We start from the raw sequence: 19,780 nt of genomic DNA on the forward strand, positions 1-19,780 counted from the left end.
AAGAGAAGTAAAAATCCCTGGGTTTCATTCCAGCTGTGCTGTGCATTAGCTGTGTGACCTTGGGCTGGTCTCTTCACCTCTCTGGGCCTCCTTTTCCTCATATGTGACAGGAAAGGGTCACCTGCATGAACCCTGAGGTCCTTCCAGCGCCTGGACTCTCTGACTCACACGAACTCAAGGAAGACTTGCCCATGCCCTCCCTGCCAGGGACCCTTTCCTTACGTGGCTTCCGCTGTGGCTCTGACCTTGGAGTTTTTAATCATGGGAATCCTCATCCCCAGAGTGTGAAGATGAAGAATGACTCCACCATACAGAGAGGAAAGCCATTCTGTAAGAAGTGCCTTTCTGTTCACTTTCTCCCATTGCGTTACCTAAGGAACCCTCAGCTCATGGTGGCACTAAGCTAACCAGAATTAAACCAACTTTCTCTGTGGGTGAATAATTAGTTTTTATTGCATCTCAAGGGCCTCAGTAAAGAAACCACTTGGTTTTTTGATGCTGAGGACATTCCGTATCTAGTTCTGTGCACTCTTTTCCCCCTCCTGCTTGTCACTGAAACTCTTCTTCCTACCCCAGATGTAAGCTGCACTTTGACCTTGCAGATCTGTTCTTGAGTTTGAAAGAAGGGGGTGGGGAGTGGGGTCTCTTCTCTATTCATGTACAGGCTCCATGGTTCTCATGTGCACCTCACACTGTCACGGTCAGTCCCCCACTCAGGGCACAGCCTGCATTACTGTCCGTGGTCTTTAGAGTAGCCTGTCTCATGCTTCCTCAAACAAAAGTCTAGCTTCTCTTTTCTTGTGACTTCTCAGCCCTGACAGCTGAGACGGGAACCTTTAATAATTGAATTCCGTATATAAAGTCAAGTGGTTCATTCGGGATATGTCATCAGCCTCTGCTTACCCAGCACCTGAAGCAGAAGAGAAATGGGTTTTGTGAAGCACAGCACCAAATTCATGCAGCTCTTCCTGGAATATCTGGACATCCCTGGACGTGAACCCTCTTTCCCTTCTTTCCCTCTACCTCTATTCTGGGGGCCCTTTACAGTTAGGTCTTGTTACAAAATTGTGAGTTAACAAACAACCAGAATACCTCAATGACATACTCAAGGCCCCTCGGAGCCTGGGCTCAGGGCTGGCACCCTGTCACTTCTGCCTCATTCTACAGGCCAAAGTTTGCCACGTGGAGCAGGGGACAATGTGCTCTAAGGGGAGGAACTCCAGAGTTACATGGCAAAGGGCCCGGATACAGGTTGGGTAAAGAATTCGGGCCTTGGGGGCTTCCCTGGTGGCGCAGTGGTTAAGAATCCGCCTGCCAATGCAGGGGACACGCGTTCGAGCCCTGGTCTGGGAAGATCCCACATGCTGCGGAGCAACTAAGTCCGTGCACCACAACTACTGAGCCCGCGCTCTAGAGCCCGTGAGCCACAACTACTGAAGCCCGTGCACCTAGAGCCTGTGCTCGGCAACAAGAGAAGCCACCGCAATGAGAAGCCTGCGCACCGCAACAAAGAGTAGCCCCACTTGCCGCACCTAGAGAAAGCCCGTGCGCAGCAACGTAGACCCAATGCAGCCAAAAATAAATAAATTAATTAATTTAAAAAAAATCAATAGGGATATAGAAGATTTAAAAAAAAGAAAAAGAAGAATTGGGGCCTTGATAAAATTAACCTACCACCCCCCCCAAATGCTCCTGTACCCTGTGTGGTCATCAGACCTTCCCTCCTGTGTCTTCAGCTGCTCCCTCTCTACTTGACCAAACCCCAACCCAAAATATATTTAAATCTTTCCTGTCTTAAGACAAAAGTATTATGTAGTCCCTTAAGCATTTATCACCCTATATCTCCCTGCCTCCATTCTCTAGGAAATGTATCCAAGAAGGAAGAATAAGAAAGAAGAAAGTGTGTATATAGTACAAAAAGAATATAAAATATAGAATGGTGCTATTCATAAGAGCAAAACTGGGGGCAACGTGAGCTTCAAAAGAGGAGGAAGAATTTGGCAATCTGCTATACGTAGTGGGTGGATGTTCATTATACAGACATTATAAATGATGGCTATGAAGACTATGCAATAATATTTTCTAAAAAGCCCCGTGAGATCAAGTTAATTGAAAAAATAAAATTTAGACCACACATACAAACCTATGTTAACAAAATAACCATAACACGTGAAACTGATGAAATCCGAATCAGGTCTGTGGATTGTACCAATGCCAATTTCCTGAGTTTGATATTATATTATATTTATGTAAGATATTATTATTGGGAGAAACTAGTTGAAGGATATTTGGGACCTCTCTGTTCTATTTTTTCAACCTCCCATGAATTTATAATTATTTCAAAACAAGACTTTTTTTTAAAAAGCTCCAAAACTTACACAGAAAAAAAATGAACATCCTGAAAAATAAAAAAATTAAAAATCCTGAAAATAAAGGCTATTATTACATGATTGAAATATGGGTGGTTTTCTTCCTTTTTTCTGAATTTTTTTCCATTTTCATGTTATAATGCAGGGGAAATATCCACTGTAGTTTTTTTTTTTTTTTTTTTGCGGTACGCGGGCCTCTCACTGTTGTGGCCTCTCCTGTTGTGGAGCACAGGCTCCGGACGCGCAGGCTCAGCGGCCATGGCTCACGGGCCTAGCCGCTCCGCGGCATGTGGGATCTTCCCGGACCGGGGCACGAACCCATGTCCCCTGCATCGGCAGGCGGACTCTCAACCACTGCGCCACCAGGGAAGCCCTCCACTGTAGTTTTAAGAAAGAAATCCTAGATCTTCTCAGCTGGTCCTGCACTCCTCCCCCACCAGGCACGGTGGCTGGTGGCTGTCGTGGCCTCACCATTGCTCTTTCTCTTACTTACTCTGCCATCTGCTTCCAGACAGCACACTCCCTGAGGCAGGGGCTGGGTCTCTTCACCTTTGTGCATCTCTCTCTCCTTCTAGCGCCCAGACAAGGACTTCATACAAACGTGTTTAATATTCAACAAATATGTGTTGAACCAAAAGCTCTACTGGACCTGGGGATCCAGAACCAGTGTCAAGGTGGGTGGAAGTGCATTTTTACCTTCTAAGGGCTCACAGTCTCCAGATGTTCCAGGATTTTTTAAATTTTATTTATTTTTCAGTTAAAAAACAATTTTACCAAGTATAATTTTTGCCATTATCGCTTTGATTTTGTTTAGATTTTTTTTCTACCAGAAATATTTGTTAAAAATTGAGTAAACTGGGCTTCCCTGGTGGCGCAGTGGTTGGGAGTCTGCCTGCCAATGCAGGGGATGCGGGTTCGTGCCCCGGTCCGGGAAGATCCCACATGCGGCAGAGCAGCTGGGCCCGTAAGCCGTGGCTGCTGAGCCTGCGCGTCCGGAGCCTGTGCTCCGTAACGGGAGAGGCCACAACAGTGAGAGGCCCGTGTACCGCAAAAAAAAATTGAGTAAACTACTGAGCATTTTTGTTTCTTGGATTCTCTACAACAAAACTGAATGAATTTATGAGACACATAGAGAGACAGATGAAGAGAGCAAATGCACAGGAGGCGAGACTCCAAGGGATGGGGCAAGGCTGTAACGCTGCTGGCACCCTGCCTGCCAAACACAAGCCCGGGGGAGTGGAGCTCACCGTCTCCTTTTGTTTAGAGAACAAAACTCAGTACCCTTTCAAGGAAGATCAGAAAATCCAGGCTCCCTACAAAGGATCAATCACAAAGTCTAGTGCATGATAGAAAATCACTAGACATGTGAAGAAACAGAAACATGCAACCTGTGGACAAGAGGAAAAGCAGTGAATGGTTCCCAATGGAAATTTTTAAATAGGGGGAAAAGGCATTAGTTGTGTATTTCAGAAGGACCACTCAGGTAGCCAGTGACCTAAGGACCACTGAGAAAGGACTGGCCTAGCAGGAGACAGCGAGTCCTGTTAGCAGAATGTCCTCGTGGCTCTGCAGGAAGACGATGAAGATATAGACAGATAAAGGTCCTGCAGATCTGTGAGTTTTGTGTTTGCACTATGATTACAAAATGTCAGAGCTGAAAAAAATCTTATGTGACTTTCTATCTCCCCCCTCACATTACATGTGAGGGAAGCAGGACTCAGAGAAGTGATTTCCCTAAGATCCCACAGCCATTTCAAAGATGAACCTGGATTAGAACCCAAGCTCCATAACTTTCCCGTATCACATGGCCTCCTTATGACTGCCTTGTGCTAAAACAGGCTCTCTGAGATGACTCATGTGTGTTCTTATCGGGAGAAGTCCCAGCCATAGTTTCTAAGACAACACAGAAGTGTCATTTCTTCTTCCTTCTCCCACACAGAATAAGCAGGTTTCTAGTAAGCCATCAGATAGCAACATAAAGTCACCATAAACCAGACACTAATGCCCATTCGCATGAGTAGTTGAGATCTGAGTCTTCCGAGACTAGATTTCTAGAAATGTGTGTACTTGAAGTTCACATTTGACTCTGTTTAGTTGCTGCCCAGAAGCAACATGAGGAGGCGGAGACTTCGGCTTTGATCCACAGTAGTAACAAGTTCATAGCATCCAGGGGAAAAGGAGAGTACATTCTGTGACCTCAATTTGCACCTGCAAAGAGGTTGTTGGCAACACACGCAGCAAGTGAGGGAGAGCAGTGGATGCATCATGGCCCCTTCCTGATCCTGGGCTCAAACACAAGGCATCCACAGTGGTTCTGCAGGACGTTTTCCTCCCAAGACAGCCGCCCCTCGCCCAGCCCATCCCTGGGCTGCTCTGGTCCAATCTCTCCAGAAGTGCTTTCCAAGTACTTCACATGTCTGACGATAATGGGCTCCCTCCTGCAGAAGTAAGTTCCTTCCCCGTTCCTAGGGCTGCACAACCAGGGATTTCAATCCTTCCCTGAAGGTTTGCTATTGGCTGAGACTTGGAGCTGGTGCTCAGGGTGGGGTGCTAAGGGGACCAGAGTAGCTCTGGGGGGGATTGGCCGTGAGCTCTAAGGCTCCTTCTTACTCACGATAGATGGAATTCTCCTATCGATTGCCCTTTCCTGACTACCCTCCAGGCCAGGTAGGTGGTGTTGGTTTTATACACATCATCTAATTGAATCCTAAACGCCACACTGTAAAGCAGGCATCCTCATACCCACTGTTTTCATTAATCAGGAAACCTAGTCTCCAGAGATCAAGTCTTTGCCCAAGGTCGTGCAGCTCATCACCCATGTCTAGATAAAGGCGGCGTCTGTCTGCCACATCACACTGCCTTCAAAACTACAAAGAGGGGACACACACGTGGGGAAGCTTTTGGGTCCCTGTGAATTTGTAACTGAGAGTACTCGTGACATGTACTTGATGTAATGGGAGGAGGTCTGGAAAAACAAAAATATGTTAACGAGAAGTAGCCGCTAATCCCTGTGTATTTCTGACCCACATGTTGTGGGATATTCAAATCTTTACAAACTAATCATGGCAGAAGATCAGAAACCAGAAGAGAAGCTGAGGGTGTGTGTGTGTGGTTGTACGTGTGTATGTGAGCATGTGTGTCTGCTCAGGCATGGACGTGAGCATCAGCACGTGTATGAACAGACCAGGAAGCATGTATCCACGGGTAAACAATTCGTTTATTTCATTTTTCAAAGCACAGAAAACAAAACCAAACCAAAAAAAGCCCCTGCTTTTGTTTACAAGATGGGCTTCAAAGATGGGTGTGACTTGTAATTTTAACTTTTTCTGGGGTTTCGTACTATGTATTTAATCGTTAAAGTGCACAAAGTGGCAAATTCTGAGTTCCTAGGAACCAATTGCAAGGAAACATACATCATAACTTACTGAAGGGAGCAGTAATTAAACTCTTGCTGGTCAGGTTCTCTGGAAATTCTTATCTAGGGGTTGCATGCATGTGTTGAGGCCAGGAAAAACAGACCTTCCCAGCATGCTTAGGGAGGGCCTGGCTGGCTGAAGGGAGAGGAGACAGGCTGGTATATTTCAAGCCAGAAGACCCGCATTCTTTATCTGCTTCTTCTGGAACTGCAAGAACCCAGTGGGACCCAGGGGCAAGCAGTTTATTTTTAGGAAGAGCTTCAAGTCCTCTGCCAGTGTACGCAGGCGTGAAGAGAAGAGCTTACCGTCCCAAGCTGATGCTGCCAGCGTCCCCAGAGGGAATCAAGAGTGGGAAAAACGGCCACGTGTCAGGACCGGCAGACTGGGGTAAAGATTTCTGCGAAGGGCTGAGCCAGAGGGCCTCTGGCCGAGGATGTTCTCACACAACCCCTCAGCCACAAGGAAGTAGGCTTCTGACCTGTAGCAGAAGTTCTCCGACTCTCCTGAGCGGGGAGGCGTCCTGGCAGAGAGGCGGCCTCAATGCTGCCGCCAGCGCCAGTGCAAGCGGAGCATCCTCAGCCCGTGGCACATTGCTCAGCCCACGGTGGAAACTCAACCGTCGGCTGCTGAATCTATGAAGACCTTTACCCCCTCCTTCCTGCTTTGCCCGAACAACAAGGTTTCCTGGGCTAACTAACGGGCAATTGTCCCTTTTAACCTGCAGAGCCATCCAAGGAAGTGTGGATGTACTAGCTGCTCAAGCGGAGAGAAGTTCTAGGTGGATTCAACTTAATTCAACGTGAATGAAGCCTCCCAGCACTGCACGTGTGAGTCCAGGGAGCAGACAAACACAACTGAGTTGTAGAGGCGGCGAGGCTACGACACACCCGCGGCAGTCATCAGCCACCCACCACAGCCTCAGGACTGTCTCAGCAAAGCCGTCCAGACAGCCCCTACATGGGACCAGAACTGGCACTCGGGATGGAACCCGTCTGCCGTCCTGATCGTGGGTGGGTGCTCTGTCCGGGCTTATGTACTAAGTTTGGTAAAGAAGGCATGAACTGGGCTTCCCTGGTGGCGCAGTGGTTGAGAATCTGCCTGCCGATGCAGGGGACATGGGTTCGAGCCCTGGTCCGGGAAGATCCTACATGCCGCGGAGCAACTAAGCCCATGAGCCACCTACTGAGCCTGCGCATCTGGAGCCTGTGCTCCGCGACAAGAGAGGCTGCGACAGTGAGAGGCCCGCGCACCGCGATGAAGAGTGGCCCCCGCTCGCCGCAACTAGAGAAAGCCCTCGCACAGTAACGAAGACCCAACAAAGCCATAAATTAATTAATTAATTAAAAAAAAAAAAAAAAGAAGGCATGAACAAAAGCTCCTGAATGCTAGAAACCTGTAACTGGGAGAAAAACAAACACCTGGGGCTGAGGGGCCCCTTCCTGCCCGCCTCACTGACTCGGGCCCCCTGTTGCCCAGTGTTGAGAATGAGATGCTTTTCAGCTCAGGAAACCAATCATGCCCACAGGAGCACTGGAGACACTGAGGTTCCAATCCAGGCCCACGCCCCCCCCCCGCCCATTCCCCACACTGGGGTTCAGCTCCTTCTCACATCAGGACCCTGAGTCCCTCCTCTGTGGTCCCTGTCATTCTAGGCTGCAGGCTGTGACCCTCCCCGTCCCCATACCAGCAGCCCCCGGCCCCCTTGCCTCGGTGCCCACCCTCTCCCACCCTCACGCTAGAAACGGCCAGGTTTCAATGACATTCCTGAAAGCTGCTGGATGTGAGATTGTTTGGAAACTCCACACCAAGCTGCTCCAGGGACTGACTTTCAGCCACTCTTCTCACTGGTAAAGCTCAGCTTCCCTGGACACTGTTGTGTGCTCGGAACACCGTGCCCTCAGCAGTCTCTTCGGCTCCTGGGGTGTGCGTTTCAGGGCTGAGGGGCGATGTCAACAGCCAGCAGCCCAGGGGGACACTTGCCAAGAGCATCCTTCCAGGGGATCTTTCATGACCAGCGGGGAGCCTGGAGCATGGGTACAAGGAGGAGGCCAGGTGCTACATTATCTTCACTTGTGCTGTGCTGTCAGCACTGCCCCAAACACTTTTTATTATCTTTGTCATCATCCCCAAACCTGCGGTAAGCCCCTGCCTGGGGCACACAGCTTCTATTTTTCAGCAGTGACAGTCGTGTTTTGGGAAAGAGGATGGTATGTGTCCACATAAAGTGACATATACCATCCAACAGCTGCTGTGCTCAGAGCCGAGTTGGCAGCACAGACACAAACAAGACTACACAAGTTCTGAAACGCATATTAAAAAATAAAAATAAGATCAGTGTCTGAATCAAATATCAGTTTAACTTACTTATATAGTTGGCATTCCTTTCAGATTCCTTAAAAAAACTAAGTTGAGTCTTTTGGACCCAGGGAACAAGGAATTACTAGGCAAGGTTTTTCAACGTTTCTGTAAAGAGGCAGTAAATCATTTTATATTTTAAATAATGATGACTTTACAAATGTCAGGTTTTTAAGCATTTGCCTTAGAAATAACATTCTACCTATCCGAGTCTGTGATCTGGAATTTTTTGGAATGGTGGGAGAGATTCAGGTCAGGGGTTAAACTGAAGAAACAAATGGAAATTTTGCATGGTTGTGTCCACATCTGTGTCAACTCACCGACTCACACAACACATCAGCTACACCCCGTCTTTCTCCCAGTACGGAGACTGCACCATTTTGAACAGGATAAAAAAACAGTCAGGTCCATCTGCCTGTGGGAAACTCAGATGCTCCCGCTGTCTGAAAGAATCCTATCCCCCAAAGGGTCAACTCAGCAGTGCACACACTCTCCACAAATGGCCTTAGAAGCCTGTCACTTGAGCTGCTTTCCCTGTGTTGATTTCACACTGATTAGACCCTGCCCTCCGTTGGGTAATTCCCAGCCATACTTCAGGTCTCAGCTTAAATGGTGTTCCTTCTGGGAAGTCTTCCCTGGCCATCGTGTCCCTGCTTTACCCTCCTGGCCATCATTCCTCACATGAGGGGAGCCCCGGGTTCCACTAGCTCTATGTCCTGGGAGGGCAGGGACTTATCTGCCTGTCTTGCCAAGACTCAGCACAATGTCTACACCACATGGCAGGTGTTAGAAAAACCTTCTATGAGGGAATGAATGAATGAGTGAGCAAGGGACAGACCTTGAGGCCCCCACACTCGCCTCACTTTTCAGGGATGAGGCTCTCGATGGCCAGACACATGGGGGCTCTTCTCACGCAGACACATTTTCTCTCCATACCAAGCAGAAACAAATGTGAATCTGCCCCAACATGTAGCCCCAGCACTCTTCCGGAACAGGGGTGGGCAACCTCCAGCCCACAGGATCGAATTATACGGAGCCTTGCTCACCCATTCACGCACCGTCTGAGGCTCCTTCTACACCGCACCTGCAGAATTGCGCTGTTGCAGCAGTGTCGGCGACACCTTAACGGTTCACTATCCAGCCCTCTGCAGGAAGTGTGCCGAGCCTTGCTCAGAGCAGATGGGGATCAGAAGAGGTTCACGGACAAGCAGAAGTGGAGGAACAGGCAGCACAGGGGTGAGAGAGGGGGTGATGACATAGAGACACCGCCCCCCCAGGAGAGGGTGAAGGTGCAGTGGAGGCAGAGGTGGTCTGAGCCCCAGGAAGAGCTTCTGCAACCCCGGGGGGCTGAGAATTGTGTGGGCTTCGGTGTAAGACAGAGCTGGGCTGGATCCTGCCGTCGTGGTTTACTGCTGCTTGAACCTTAAGCAGCTTGCCTCACCGTCCTGACCTTCAACTTCTTCACGTTTCAAAGAGAAACTGCTTACCTCACAAGGTTTTGGTGAGAAGCAGATGAAATAAGACGGATAAAGTGACTCTGAGAGCCAATATGGTGCTGAGTTCTCCCAGCCCCAGGCCGGAATCGTGACCCTGCCTCTTATAGCTCTGGGTTCCTGGGAAACACTTGGCCCTTGTGTGCCTGCTACCTCATCCCTTACACGAGGAGGCCACGGGTCGAGCAGGGCACTGCCGTAGGACCGAACGACGGCACACGCAGGCAAGCACCCAGCAGAGACCCCGGCACCAGGAGGTCTTCGCTTTTACTGCGGAATTGTCCAGCCCAGACCTCAATCTGTGGCGGGTGCTCGAGAACTGTGATTCCTTTCCAGCCTACCTCCTGCACGTGGCAGGACCCAGCGCTGGGGGTTCACGGCTCACCCTGCTAAACAGTTGCTTCGTGACTTTGGGCAGCCACAGGGCCTCTCTAGATGGCTAGAACCTGGCTTGTAAAACGAAGGGGTTTGTCCAGATGGTTTCCAAACTCTCCTGGTGATAAAAATCTCTTGGAAACCTTGTAAAACGTCCAGCTTCTCTGGCTCCTCCCTTAAGGGTTCTGGCTCTGGAGGCCTGGCGTGGGATCCAGGTTGGAATTAGTCATTGAAACAAATACCCCAGATGATTCTTGACAACCAGGTGCTTTGGGAAACACGGGGCTCGAAGAGGCCTACCTTCTGCGCTCCAATCCCACAGCCCAGGCAAGTGTGTGTGGGGAGGGGAGGTGTGTGGGGAGGGGAGGTGTGTCTTCGGGCTCATGAAACTGTCAACTGGGCATTATTCGAAAAGATTTTAGGTTGTCAGCTTTCGAGAATCAGTCACCACACGATCACTGTGCTGCCCAGGCAGCCGATATGCAGATGGGACCTGTTTGTCTCTGTCCTCTGACTCCCGTTTTGCTTTCCCCCAGAGAGCTGCCCCGTCCGAAAAGAGTGCTAGGCCGGGACCTGCAGCTGGAGCATCCCATCAGCCGTCGCAGGCTGTGCTTCCTCTAGTTTCTAGAAAACTCTCCATCTTCCCAGCCTCTCTCAGCACGGGCCAGGGGTGCTGAAGGCCATGTTTGAGGGAGGTGAGCACCTGTAGCCTGGAAGTGGAGCCCCCAGCGGCAGGGGGCCCGGAGCCAAAGGCAGGAGGCAGACTGGTACGGGTGGCAGAGGATGTGGCTTTGGAATCAGGGCCTTCCGGGGCCCAGTCGGAGCCCACACCTGCCCATAACAGCTGCAAGCCCGGGGACAAGTCCCTTTGCATGTCTACAGTTTAGTCATCTGTAAACACTCCCATACAGAATTGCCTTAGGGGTTAAATGAGCTCCGGGTGAGCCCATTTAGGCATCGTGTGCCTGCAGCATCAACACACGTCACCACTCTCCGGTTCTCTTGAAAGCTGCACCTGCACGCCACCAAGTTTCTAGTGACGAGACCTAGTTTTTCTTAGCCCCTTAGACTGTGAAGATGCAAATAGCTGGACACCTGGAGAGTCATTTAGGTCATTTTCCCTTCCTAGCCCTGTTTCTGACCTCAGAGCAAAGGCATGAATGTACAGCTCTGTCTTTTGAGACAGGACCGCCCCAGAGGGTGAGAGTAAAGAAGCGATCACTTACCTGAAGGGTGGTTGGAGAGGAGACAGCCAGGTGATGGTGGGTGGGAGGTGTGTCCCAGGCAGCAGAGACCCCACACGGACGGGCCCTGAGGTTTGAAGGAGCTTCGCATGTTCGAGGGTGTGAGAGGCACTCAGTGGGGACGGAGAGATAAAAAGGAGCCAACCCACACGGGGGTTTTGAATGTTATCCTACATCCAGGGAGAACATTTGGGCTGGGGAGCAAGATACTTTTAAAAGGAGATTTTCGGAGAATAGGCTGACAGGAGCAGGGGCAGAAACTGAAAGTTAGGCTCTGAGCTGCTTCTCGATGTGCTGTTATTGCAACAGTTCACTTAAATCTCACGACACCCTTATGAGGTGGCTGCTATTACCCTTGTTCTTCTGGGCCTGGGTAGCCTCGAAGAAACAAGACTCAGAGAGGTTGCAGTTTGCCTGGAGGCCACCCAGCTGGTGAGCTGTGGAGCCAGCATTCCAAGCCCATGCTCTTGCCTACTAAGCCTTACTGCCTTTTCTTTAAAGACAGCATCTGCACTTGGTGGTCCTTACCTCCCATTTGCCGTTCAGCCCCGTACAATAGGGCTTTGTCCCCCTCTGGTCCCTGCACCTCCCGCTGCAGTCACAGTGATGTGCTATGTCCATTATCTAATCCATGCCAACCTCTGACGCTGCCAACTGCCCCCTCTCCCCCGCCTTGGCTCCTGGGACATCACACTCTCTGGTTCTCCTAATTCTATACCTGCCTCTCGACTGCCCTCAGTCCAATACCCTGCAAGAAACTGAATTCTACCAGCAGTGTGAGCTTGGAAGTGGCTTCCTCCCCAGTCCAGCCCCAGATGAGACACCGGCCCTGGCCACCCTGACTGGACTGCCACCTTGTCAGATGCCCTGAGGCAGAGCACCCAAGTGAGCTGTGCTCTGATTGCCTACCCTCAGAAACTGTGAGATAATAATGTGTGTTGTCTTAAGGTGTTAAGTTGGCGACAGTTTAGCACACGGCAGTAGGAAATGAATACATTTACAGACTCTTCGCCTGTTTGAACAAATGGAGGTGAGCTTCCTCTGCTGTAAGCAGGGTGTACACCCAACAGAGGTGCCCCAAGCCCACGGGACCAGCCCATCTCACTGGCCTCTCCCGCACATCGTCCCCCGTACCTACTTTTCTATCATTTCCTGCATCCATGCTTTCTCTGCCTAGGATATCTGCCCCTTTTCTTGACTTGTGATCTCCCACTTATCCCTGGACTAACTGAAATGACACCTCCTCCATGAAACCCTCTGAGATTGACCCCTGCTGTGGGATTTCACGGCTTGCTATCTATCCCTCCACCCATGTCCTGCGGCTGCCTGTGCTGAGGTCTCACCCACCACATAGCGCCCCCCATCTCATTTATCATTGTACACCCAGGGCCTATGATGTCATAGGGATGCAATAAACGTGTGCCGAATGCGTGCATAGCTCAGTGCAGCTCACCTCCTCCCCCACGAACACCACAGCCAGCGAGGGAGTCTGTAGCCACCTTGAGTAGAAGACAAGGCCTTGCTGTCACCATAGTGGCCCACTTTAAGAGTGCTATCATATGATATTTATGTAAGTGGGGAGAACTACCTTCACAGGAGAGCAGATCTGGGCGAATGAAGGGCCTTTTTGTTGCGCGCAGAGCCAGAATGGTTTGGGATATGTAATCTGACCTGCAGTAGAGCAAAGGGTGGAGGTAGGGAACAGTGGAGAGCACAGGAGCCCGTGGGACGTGGCAGCTGGGGACCACAGAGGTGACACAGGCCACCAGAACCCCCAATTGGGGAAAGGCCAAGGGTAGAACTTCTGATGTTCAATTTGAAGTTGTCAGCATTGCTGTTAGGGTTGAAAGGTTTAGAAAAAAATATTTGGGGCATGTGTATCTGAAATTCAGATTTAACTGGGTGTCCTGGATATTATTTGGATAGATATTTGCTGTGATATAACTACCTCCTCCTGTAAATTTTCAGTCAAGTCTACAATTAGTACTGCTCCTTGTATGATTATATGCTGTTGGTGCATGTCATTTAGGTAAAAATCTTTCCCTGACACTTTTGTTATGAATATATCTACATACTTATATGTGTACTAGGTTGCAAGGTAAAACATATTTCTGAGTTGTGGTCCAATTAGTTTGAATGTCACCAATTTATAAAATGAGCACCACAGACCATAACATGGCACGTGGGAACTGGGACCGTGTCCTTTTTCTTATCATCACCCAAAATGTCAGCACATAGGCACTCAGTAAAAGCATACTGAATGAAGGAATGAAGGTAGCGGGTAAGAGAGAAGAGAATCACCGTGTCAGATCACTGATTTGGCAGTACTGAGAGCATGTATGGCCTTATCTCTGAGATTTCTGTGCACTGGCGGAGCAGAAGCCAGGCTGCAGAAGTAAATGGAGATGAGGCAAATGCCAGTGGAGACTGAGAGGTATTTGTTTTGTTTGCACTGAAAACATGGAAGTTCAATAAGTGCCCAGAAGAGATGATACAGGAGAGGCATGCTCTATTACCGCACTGTCCAATAAGAGAACCACTAGCCACATGTGGCTATTTAAATGGAAATTAATTAAAAATGCAGCTCCTTAATCACAGCTGCTAAGTGGCTACTGCGCTAAGTGACTAATCAAGTGTTAAACGGCTACCATATTGCCCAGAGCAGATAGAGAACATATCCATCATTGCAAAACAGTCTATTGGACAGAGCTGCTCTAGAAAAAAAGTTGTAATTTGTCATGTCTATGCTGGCTTCAATAAAACGAGTCTAAGTGAGACCAGTGCACGCAGCCCCCAACCTCCTCCTACCCAAAACGTTCTCCAAACACAGCAGAAAACCTGTTGGGATTCTATCACAATCTATACACGATAAAATCACATTGGGTTCCAGTGATTGCGAGTTAACCCTGGGAGAGTTCAGTGGGGACATCAGCGAGCTGCTGGACCGCAGGATGTGGTCTGGGGGCAGTCTGGGCGTTCTGTGTATTCATGATGGTTTCCCACCAAATCCAACAAAGGTCTGTGACAACTAGAAGCAGCTTACGATCGCCCGGACTGAATGCATGGGGAAAAGGAGGTATGGGCAGGGGGGTACTGATGGGAGGTATTGGGGTCATGCTCAACAGAAAAGGTTGGAGCATTCAGGCCGGGGTAGACAGAATATGGTGGGTAAAAGGTGGTCATTACAGCCAAATTCCCGTTCTACAAAATTCAAGTGACTGTAGAGAACCAACAAATTGTGTTTGTGATTTCTATATGTAATTTTCACAGTTTTTATATGACAACTTAATAATAAAAAAAAGGAATGTGGTAGAAGATGTGGTGTTATTATCCATCAGGGCTGTCCACTTAGGGTCTGTTATTAGGTGTCCTCCTGACTTGCTGAAGTGAGAAAGTCACTTCTGGAATTTTAAAAATAAAATTTCCAATTATATGGGAAAATCTCTCTCTCCTTTTGAAATCACCTTGCTCCCAAAGATATGTTCACTTCCCTGTGCAATGAAGAGGTGGTTTTTCCTCACAGAAACTTGTTTACTTCTCTTTTCTCTCATCCCATTAGTGATTTATGACCCCTGTGTTATATTTATCTTATCTCTTCTCCAATAAGACGAAGCTCTTGAACCATTTCTGAACCCTAGTGTGTGATGAGGCAGCTGAGGCTCAAAAAAGGTAAATGACTTGTCCAAAGACATGAAAATGACATGTTCAAAATCCCCTGCAAAGAAAATATTCTATTCACTAACATAGTTGAATCGTACAAACATCCTGTTGAATGAACGAAACATGTTCTCAAAGAACGAAATTAGAAATTCACTTCTATCAAGTTCAAAAGCAGGCGAACCTAAATGATAGCACCTAGAGGTACATACACACGTGATAAAACTATAAGGAAAAGGAAAAAACAGTGTCACAAAGGTCAGTAGAGCAGCACCCTTGGGGAGCAGCGAGAGTGAGGTAATGCAGGGCTCTGGTGGGACTTCTGAGGGACCAGCAAGGTTTTGTTGGTTAAACTGGGTGGTAGTTATACACATAAGGACAAGCGAGGTATACATCTTCTCATCTCATTGATTCAAACATTACTTTTTTCAAAAGCTCAGTTATTAGGATGCACCAGTCCAGAATCAGTGGGTGTTCCTAGGTGGAGGAGGTCATTTTCCTGAGAGTTGAAACTTCGAGCTGTGGCGTTGGAGGTACAGTGGGACATGGGCTATTATGGGGCTCTGCTTCTTCTGGCGGTGCCTCAGTTCACCTTCCTCTTATTTTATTGGGGTTTCAAAGTGTTGTCCTTGGGGGGCTCTGTGGAGATGAGTCAGGGCTCCTGAGGGAGTGGTCAGCACCCGAGCAGGACTCTAGGCCCCAGACCAGCTGCAGCACAGCTGCCCTCCTTCCAGCTGCTTTACCTATTGGGCATCCACAAGGATTTCATTTTAAAAATGGGTTTTGATGTCAAAAGAAAAATGTAGAAAATCCCTGGGGTATCAGTTCTCCCTTCAGTAATAGACATACTATTTAGAAATCCTAAAATTACTTTTCTTTTTTTAAAAAAAAAAACTCCCTTCCAGATTATTCACTAAGAAAATATCCTCAGGCTTCGCCCCTGGCCGCTGGGCCCTGAGGTCCCGGCTTCTGCTCCCTAGCTCCCCACCTCACTCTTTCCAGCTACACTCTCTCCAATTTCTGTGCTGAGGAAAGTGCTGCTTCCTTGGGGTCGGTGGGCCAATTTCAGCAATGCTGCCTCACCCAGTGGTCTTCTTCAGGGAAGGCGGGGTTTCTAGGAGGTGGAGTCCCCCAGTCCACACTGGGCAGGGTGCACAGCTGGGCCACAGGAGAAGGGAGCTGCAGACCAGTTCCAGCCACTACAGTCTGGATTCCATGGGGCGAAGCCAGGTGCTGCCAGGTCTAATGTCTCTGTCTAGACTTGTCCGCTGCTAGGCCTCCAGGAGCCTCCAGCATAAGACCTCTGGCCTCCCCTCTGACCTGCCGGCTTCTAGAGCTGCTGACATAGGAGTCCTTAACCTTGCAGGCTGCCTGATCCCTGCTAGAGCGAGCTGAGCACAGTGAGAACCAGTCATATGACTACCCAGAGCCGAGGCCCAGGGAGCCAGAACGGAAGGGGCTGTGCTCAGAAAGCCTGCCCAGGAGGGTAGTGACATGGGCTGGAAGGTTGCCAGACAGAGCACCAGCCCAGCCACTTGCCATTCAGAGAACAAGCTTCCTCCAGAGGAACTTGCCCATTGTGGCTCCAAGGCTACATTCAAAGTCATGGACAGGATGTATTATGTAACCAAAGGCAACTGTTCATCTCGGACTCACTCCAGAACTTCATTATTAAAAAGAGCTAAGACCATTTACTGAGTTATTACTACATTCCAGGCATTCTGTTAAGTGCTTTAGGTACCTATCTGGGTCAATCCGAGTCAATCCTCCCTACATGTTAAGTATTTTTTCTCATTTTATTGATGCAGGAACTAGTCCATGGAGAGGTTTGGTAGCTGTCAGGATTACTGAGTCAATACAGGTGAACCCAGGTCTGATGACCCCCACCCAATCCACTGAAGTGTCAACAGCCATCACGCTGCTGCACGCACGGGGCAAGCCCACCGTGGCCGCCATCTGCGGGCCTCACTATCTCCCAACGCCTCTCCACTCTTCCCTCACAATGTTGTTCCCAGTTCCCCCCTCCACCCATCCCCATTAGGGTCCCCTGATCTTCATTTCCTAGGGACGTCCCCATGGCTTGTTTCTCTGCAGGGCCCCAGGTAGAGGAAATGCTGCCAATGCCTAGGGTCCTCACTGAGCCCCCTAGGAACCTCATTTGGGGGACCCCAGGTCAGTTCTCAAACTTCTAGACCTTCTATATGTGTGTCTACATTCATGGCTACAGTCCAGTATGAGATGATCCTGGCAATATTGCTGAGTTGCCAAGAACAGATACAGCTGTGTTTGGTGATCTGTGTGCCTCAGACAAATACTGAATCTCCTGTGTATGTTTCCTCAACTACAAAATGGTGATAACACTGGTACACACCTCACAGGGTTGTTGTGAGGATTATGTTAATTAATATACGTAAAGCACTTAAAACTCTGCCAAGGGCTTCCCTGGTGGCGCAGTGGTTGAGAGTCCGCCTGCCGATGCAAGGGACACGGGTTCGTGCCCCGGTCCGGGAAGATCCCACATGCCGCGGAGCGGCTGGGCCCGTGAGCCATGGTCGCTGAGCCTGCGCGTCCGGAGCCTGTGCTCCACAATGGGAGAGGCCACAATGGTGAGAGGCCCGTGTACCGCAAAAAAAAAAAAAAAAAAAAACTCTGCCAAACTCATTGTGCTATTATTATTATTGGTGTTGTCATTTTATTACTCTTACTAAGGCAGAAAAGTATGCAGTGAGTTTTAGAAATAGTTCAGTCAAGGAGGTAAATTTTTTGAAATGCTGGCACTCAAGGGCTAATCTCTGGGTATGTGAGAAACCGGCTGGCCCAGCACTCCCATCGCCTGGGGGACAGGATAACCCAGAGGTGTGGCACCGTAAGGCCACTTGAGGTGAGAGATAAAGGACCAGGGAGTCACTGGGTTTGTTTGATCTTTCTCAAATTGCCAAAATAGATTCCTTAATAAGCAATACCCCTCCCTCCAGTGTCTTAAAGAGACTGAATGACAACCAGTTAGAGGAAGCTTTTTAATCAGCAAAACAGCATTGCTGTTATGATCTTTTTCTCTGATAGTTTCATTGCTCCCCACCCCCATCCCTTTGCTATACTTTGCAAAGACAGAGACTGGCCTTCTGGCCTTTGGGTGAAATCAGGCACAGCCTCCACTGCTGATTCACTGGCTCCCATCGCTGCAGGTCCAATTCTTGAGGAAGAGGTGGGTGGAGGACATGGGCCTCCCGAGTGGTTCCAACAAAGCTGAACCCGACCACAAGCTAAAGAGCTGTACTTGGTGGATTTTATTTCTCTCCTGACCACTGCTGTGGATTCTACCTATGCTGAACATGGCAGGAATTAAGATTTTTTTAAATTAATAATTGGTTCAATTCAAAAGAAATCTTTAGGCTTTCGCTTCTAGCCATTCTTACCATTTTGCCTGAAAATACTTGAAACCAAACAAAATGAAGGAAAGACATTGGGTGTCAGGCAGTGAAAGGTAGTGATTCCTGAGAGATGGGAAACCAAGGAATTGAGCCCTCTGATTGGCTCAGCTCACTGGCTAGAGAGAGTTTGCAGGTTTCTGAGGTAGGGAGGAGGAAGCCAAGGGGAGCTGAGTTTTGGAAATGGAACTGGGAATCTGGGAGTGTGCAGAGCAGAGGACCAGAGAGGAGGGAACTGCGTAAGGAGGGAACTCCAGAGATCTGCAGAGGGTCTCCTGCAGACCTTCAGCTGAGCCCTGACCAGCACATACAAGTAGAGAAAACTACTCGGGGTTGGAGAAAGAACCACCCTAAAGGACTAGAGGGAACAACCCCCGGTGTTCCACAGATCCAGGAACTGTTCCTTCTCTCACCAGCCATGGGACATTGTGGGGCATTAGGTGGAGAACTGACATAGATGATAGGATTAGTAGACAAGAACATTAAAAAAGTTATCATACTATTAGAATGGCTAAAATATGAAAGACTGACAAAGCCAAAATCTAATGAGGATGTGAAGCAACAGGAGCTCTCATTCATTGCTGGTAACAATGCAAAATGGTCCAGCCAGTCTAGAAGACAGTTTGTCAGCTTATGACAAAGCTGAACATACTCTTACCATATGATCCTGCAACTCATTTGTCAAAACCCATAGAATGTATAACAGAGAGTGAACCCTCATGTAAACTATGAACTTTAGTTAATAATAATAATTAATAATCTATCAATATTGACTCATCAATTGTAACAAATGTGCCACACTAAGGCAAGATGCTAATAATAGGGAAACTATGAGTGGGGGACGGCAGGGGAGAGAGAGAGAGAGGGGATATATGGAAACTCTTCGGACCTTCTGCTTGATTTTTTCTATAAATCTAAAACTGCTGTTAAAAAGTCTTCTTTTTAAATTTATTTATTTATTTTTGGCTGCATTGGGTCTTCATTGCTGTGAGCAGGCTTTCTCTAGTTGTGGTGAGCTGGGGCTACTCTTCATTGCGGTGCGTGGGCTTCTCATTACGGTGGCTTCTCTTGCTGCGGAGCATGGTCTCTAGGCGCGTGGGCTTCAGTAGTTGTAGCATGTGAGCTCAGTAGTTGTGGCTTGTGGGCTCTAGAGTGCAGGCTCAGTAGTTGTGGTGCACGGACTTAGTTGCTCCACAGCATGTGGGATCTTACCAAACCGGGGCTCGAACCTGTGTCCCCTGCATTGGCAGGCGGAATCTTAACAATTGTGCCACCAGGGAAGTCCTAAAAAGTCTTTTAATTAGAAAAAAACTACATAAAGTACAAAAATGTTACGATAACTCTATTCCATATTTTCAAAAAGACGAAAGATTGAATATGTAAGTAAAGAAGTGGAAGACATAAAAAGACCCAAATTGAACTTCCAGAGATGACAACTATAAT

Source organism: Globicephala melas, chromosome 1 (genome assembly GCF_963455315.2).
Source record: "Globicephala melas chromosome 1, mGloMel1.2, whole genome shotgun sequence".
Classification (NCBI taxonomy): domain Eukaryota; kingdom Metazoa; phylum Chordata; class Mammalia; order Artiodactyla; family Delphinidae; genus Globicephala; species Globicephala melas.